Below are 6000 nucleotides of genomic sequence, written 5' to 3'. Positions count from 1 at the left end.
TCCTCAGAACCCCTCACTGTGGGCGAGGGAAAAAATATCCGAGGGGTTTCATAGTCCCACATTCAGTCAAAGGCCAGTCCAGCACTATCGAGATCAAATGCCAGTAATTCATAGTCAAAGTTTCTGCACTCTTTAGGCTCAAACGTTCCTGACTTCCAGCAGACTCAGTTGACCCTGATCACAGGTACACCTTGTATACCCTGTTCTAATTTACCCCTGGTGCATTGTGAGCTTACTTTGTGGCATTTCAATAGACCAATGCCAGTGCCCCTTATTTACAAACATTTAAAATAGCTCTGTGGGGACTTGGTAGGCCGGTGCTTTCCCTCTCATTTCCCACCGTTTCCCTCACATGTCCCTCTGTTTTCCCTCTCATTAACCAGTGTTTTCCTTCACATTTCCTGGTATTTCCCCACATTTCCCCTTCACGTTTCTCGGTCACTTCCCTCACATTTCCTGGTATTTCCCCACATTTCCCCATCACATTTCTCGGTCACTTCCCTCACGTTTCCTGGTATTTCCCCACATTTCCCCATCACATTTCTCGGTCACTTCCCTCACGTTTCCCGGTGTTTTCCCACATTTCCCGGTTTTGTTTCACTCGTATTCCCGCTGCCGCCGTGGACCGTTATTTTGGCCCCTCCCCCCCTCCCCCGCATGTCAATCATCCCCGCCCCATGTGACCGACCTGGACCAATCCCCTTGCCAGGACTTGGCGGGAGATCGGGAGCGCTGCGGCTTTGCGTCAGCTTCCAATGCAGTCCGCTGCCCCCGAAACATCCCTCGGCCCCGGTTAGCCCGGCTCTGGGCTGACATTTCCGGGAGCCCGGAGTCACCCGGTGCAAAATCCCTGCGGTTACAGGACGGACACACTCCGGCTCCCGGCATCTTCACAGTTGGGTGAGTGCGAGAGCGGGCGCTGTATAAACAGAGACAGGACTCAGGTGTGGGGGATAACACATCGTGTATATTCATTATACACACACAAAATCACCAACAGCGTGGCTGTGCTGCAGGGCAAAGTTGCAGCACAAGAAATCATTAAAGGCACAAGTCAGGAGTCTGTTGGCATGCGCTCTACTTGACTGGATGAGTTGCAGCTCCAACAACACTCGAAGCTTGACACTATCCAGGACAAAGCAGCCCTCCATCTACCACTTCAAACCCTCCACCACCGTGGCTGCAGTGTCTACCACTGACAAAATGCACCGCGGCAACTCGCCAAGGCTTCTTCGACTGCACCTCCCAAACCAGCAACCTCTATGGTTGTGTCTGTAAGCACTCTAGTAATGACGCCACGAGGTAAGGTATTGCACTTGAACTGTTGTGACCTTAGTCCATTTATTGCAGCTCCTGAGTGAGGATACAGTAAGGTGGGCTCCCTTTTATACTTGGTTACCTGCAGTGTGCGGGTGACCCCTAGGTCTCTACCAGTTGCACCCTCTGGTGGTACAGGCATAGTGTATACAGTGTGAAGATGCATTCAGTGGTCTTATGTAACTGTACATTGAGTGTACAGGGTATATACATACACAACATCACCGAGCAGGACAAGGACAGCAGATGCATGGAAACACCATCATCTGCAAGTTCTCTAAATCACACACCATTCTGACGAAACCTACAACTCCCTCCCTAACAGCACTGTGGGAGCACCTTCACCACAGGGACTGCAGCGGTTCAAGAAAGCGGCTCACCACCACCTTCTCGAGGGTAATTAGGGACGGGCAATAAATGCTGGCCTTGCCAGAGACGCCCACATCCCAGCAACAACTAATAAAAAATTTTAATCCCTACCTGTGAGAAGAAATTTTAATTTACTTTAATTCTTCTTGGTGTTTATTTTAAATTTGTGCCCTCTTGTTACTGTCTCACTGACAATGTCTCGCTTTTTAACCCTTTCTAATCTTGACCTCCATCAGCTCACCCCTTAACTTCCTCAGCTCTAGTGAGAGAAATGTATTGTGTAGGGAGGAGCAGGAGGGCTTGGTAGATGTTTGACTGGAGTGTTAAGCGTTAAAAGAATAAATAAATCCGTAGTTCTCTCAGCTACAGATCTATGCAGGTAAATGATTTACCAAGGAGAATTTAATCAGCAGATTAGAACAAGATTGCAATGCAAGCATTTTTCTCCCAGTATTATGAGGCTTGGCATTGAACTGATTAAAGCTGTATTGCTGTACAATGGTCACGCATGTCTGACTGCTCCTTAACCCTCCATGCAGTGTCGGTATTTGATCTAGTTGATGGTGGATCCATACTGGAGAAGGTGAGCTTTAAGGACCACATACAGGGACGGATTATTCCTACTCAGAACTCCTATATGGCAAGCGAGCCCGAGGTGGGCAGAGGAAACGTTTCAAGGACACCCTCAAAGCCTCCTTCATGAAGTGCAACATCCCCACCGACACCTGGGAGTCCCTGGCCCAAGACCTCTCTAAGTGAAGGAAGAGCATCTGGAAGGGCGCTGAGCACCTCGGGTCTCGTCGCTGAGAGCATGCAGAAAACAAGCGCAGGCAGTGGAAGGAGCGTGCGGCAAACCAGACTCCCCACCCACCCTTTCCTTCAACGACTGTCTGTCCCACCTGTGACAGAGATTGTAATTCCCATATTGGACTGTTCAGTCACCTGAGAACTCACTTTTGGAGTGGAACCAAATCTTCCTCGATTTCGAGGGACTGCCTGTGAATGAAAAAGGGGGAGGGGGCAGATGAGTCAGTCGCCCGTGGCCTAAGCCTAGAGTGGGGCCCATGTAGGGTCGGTTTAAGGGTAAGGGTAAACAGCATTGACATAAGTGACGTAGCAAGAGCGGAGCTAAGCCGCGAGGGCTCAGGCGCATGTTGTTCTCCACGATGTAAACAGACTCTGGTACACTCATAATAAAGGATGAAACTGAGTACTGTATACAATGAGCAAGTGTGACCTTAGCTCCTTTAATAAGACTCCAGAGCACAGGTACCTCGTGGGTGGCCTGCTTATATACTGTGCTCCCAAGAGATGCTGGGATCCCGAGGAACTCCAACAGGTAGGCCCTCTGGTGGTAGTGTAATACAGATTACAAGGGGTTAAATACATAACAGACTCTAGATGCCCTTTTTCTTGAGATGCATTCTACACACACATCGGGGGTGTACAAAAGGAAAGAACACCAGCTTCGCGAGTAGCAAAGGAGACGAGCAGTAGCTAAACTGCTTAAAATAGATACATTTTTCCAACTAAAAATCAGATCATGTAGACGAAGGCCAAGACAACGCTGTGCAGTCAACTTTAACAACAAAACCACCAGTGGCCGAGTTGGAGCTCCAAGTCCAAAAGTTGAAGATGATCCAAATCAACTGGTGCATACTGAGCTGAAAGAGACGCCACTTACGAGTGACATTGGGCTGTGGGGAGACAATATCTCAGAACACATGCAAAGCCATTGGATTGCAAAAGGTAATGAGGACTGCCGAAACTGTAACCCATTGCACATTGCTAACGCCCAAAATAAAAAAAGTGGAAACTAACGGGTTTTAAAATGGACGATATTCCAGTGATCACGGAAAAAATGATATAATCGCTAACGCTGGAAATACCGTCCATTTTGGTGTGATCTGAATACCAATACACAAACTTCCAAAACTCTGGCGTGATTCATGCCAAGGAAGGATGTCGCTCACACTGCTCGAAGTCCTTCACACATGTGCACCCACTAACAGCAGAACATGTGGAGCGAACGTGTTATTCACCTTCAAACGTTAGAGTATACTGCTTTGCTTGCAAGGCCACAGCATGAACATGGCCGGGACCCGAGGCATCCTAAATCTGTCCTTGACCACACAGACGGAGGAATGGGTCCACATTGCCACCGCTGCAACGTATAGCTCAGAGGACCCCTTTGTGAGCACGCCTCACAGTTTTACGTCAATCAGTAAATGATGTAGCTGTTCAATGATCCAATAAAAATTATATTAGTGACCAGTTTCCCTCCCCACACAACAACAGCTTGTGCCTTTAACATAGTGAAATGTCTCGAACACCCGCACCTCTGAGTCAGAAGATTGTGGGTTCAAGTCCCACTCCAGATCTTGAGAACAAAAACTTAATGCAATACTGAGGGAGCGCTACACTGTCGGACGTGCCGTCTTTCAGATGCGACGTTAAAACCGACTTCATAGAATCATAATGTTATGTATGCATATTAATGTTGTACTGTAACATTAGACCTGAATGTACCTTCACTCTGTATATACCATACCTGTACACCAGAGGGTGCTGCTGCTGGAGACCTAAGGGTCACCTGCACAGTGCAGGTTACCAAGTATAAAAGGGAGTTCACCTCTTGGTGTACTCACTCTAGGAGCTGCAATAAAAGACAAAGGTCACTACATACCCCTGCCTCGTGGCGTCATTTAGAGAGTGCTTGTATACACAATAGGTTAAACCACAAAGAGGCCGTTCGGTCCGTCAAACCCATGCTGGCTCTCTGCAAGAGCACTTCAGCTAGTCCCACTGCCACTGCCCTCTCTCCGACTTGAACAAATGCTGCTGATTCCGGATTGATAACAGGTGCAATGTCACCGAGCTGGGAACAAACTCTTCTGCTTGCTCTCAGGTTACAGCTAAAAATACAACTGTGCTTCCACTAACAGCTCTGGGTTCATTGCGCCAAGGTGAAAGTGAAACTGCACTTTCCTTTGTTGGACAAAGTTTGTTCCTTCATATGTTTGCATGGTTGAATCCATTTCACAAGGAGGTTAGTTGAGCACCGAGCCCTTGTGGCAAGATCAATAAACGTAAGCACACCCAGCAGCGCTGGCAGGGACCATGTGTCAGGAGATCGGGAGTGCACAGCCCGTAGTTTAATATCCATTAAAATTACATTCAAATGAATGGATGAAAGAAACATTCATGATTTCTTGCCGCGCGCTTCCTGTCGGCACTGCTTTCTGTTGAGAGTGTGGGAATAAGAAATAGGAGCAGGAGTAGGCCATACGGCCCCTCGAGCCTGCTCCGCCATTTAATACGATCATGGCTGATCCGATCATGGACTCAGGTCCACTTCCCTGTCCACTCCCCCTAAACCATTATTCCCTTATCGGTTAAGAAACTGTATCTCTGTCTTAAATTTATTCAATGACCCAGCTTCCACAGCTCTCTGAGGCTGCGAATTCCACAGATTTACAACCTTCAGAGAAGAAATTCCTCCTCATCTCTGTTTTAAATGGGTGGCCCCTTATTCTAAGATTATGCAGGATTATCTGTTTAATGCATTCCATTGCTTGACATACACCGGTCAATACCTCCCATTGTAGGAGAGGAATATCATGTGACGATGCCCTCCTCAGATGCCGACCCGGGACTCGGGATGGATGTGTCCTTGGGCAAGGGTGCACAGAGGTTCACAGAACCTCCACGGGCGGAGCAGGACCCCAGGAATTTCCATAATGACACATAAGAATTAGGAGCAGGAGTAGGCCATTCGGCCCCTCGAGCCTGCTCCACCATTCAATGAGATCATGGCTGATCTTCAACCTCAACTCCACTTTCCTGCCCGATCCCCATAATCCCTTAATTTCCCTGGAGTCCAAAAATCTATCGATGTCAGCCTTGAATATACTCAATGACTGAGCATCCACAGCCCTCTGGGGCAGAGAATTCCAAAGATTCACCACCCTCTGAGTGAAGAAGTTTCTCCTCATCTCAGTCCTAAATGGCCGCCCCCTTATCCCGAGACTGTGACCCCTAGTTCTAGACTCTCCAGACCGTGGAAACTACCAGCGCACAGTTATTATTTGAGAACCCGTTTTGTACCCCTCAGATGGAATACCAGACAGTCCATGCCCACAATTTTCAGAGATACGCTCACTGCGAGGAAATAGGGTTGGCTTCCGGCAAGGGAGCGAGACGTATGTCACAGGCAAAATGGGCCTCCTTCAGAACTGACATTTCTGTTGCTCGCCAATTAAATCTTTTTGGGATGCAGGAGTTGATTTTTTTTTTTAAAACAAGACAAAAGAA

The 6000-nt window shown here is 48.0% G+C and overlaps 1 protein-coding gene across 3 annotated transcripts in view; it reads left to right on the top strand.

The window, feature by feature from the left end:
* Window positions 1-730: 730 nt before the first annotated feature.
* The window catches only part of slc2a5 (solute carrier family 2 member 5), a 61952-nt gene continuing 56682 nt past the window's right edge, over window positions 731-6000 (top strand). For all 3 annotated transcript variants that reach the window (XM_070860504.1, XM_070860506.1, XM_070860505.1), the window contains exon 1: window positions 731-900. The gene's annotated coding sequence lies outside the window, so the exon portion shown is untranslated. The remainder of the gene's footprint in view (window positions 901-6000) is intronic.

The sequence above is a fragment of the Pristiophorus japonicus genome, chromosome 18 (genome assembly GCF_044704955.1).
Source record: "Pristiophorus japonicus isolate sPriJap1 chromosome 18, sPriJap1.hap1, whole genome shotgun sequence".
In the NCBI taxonomy this organism is placed as follows: Eukaryota; Metazoa; Chordata; class Chondrichthyes; family Pristiophoridae; genus Pristiophorus; species Pristiophorus japonicus.
Note: the sequence above shows the minus strand (reverse complement) of the source record. Positions and strands in the feature narration are given on the sequence as shown.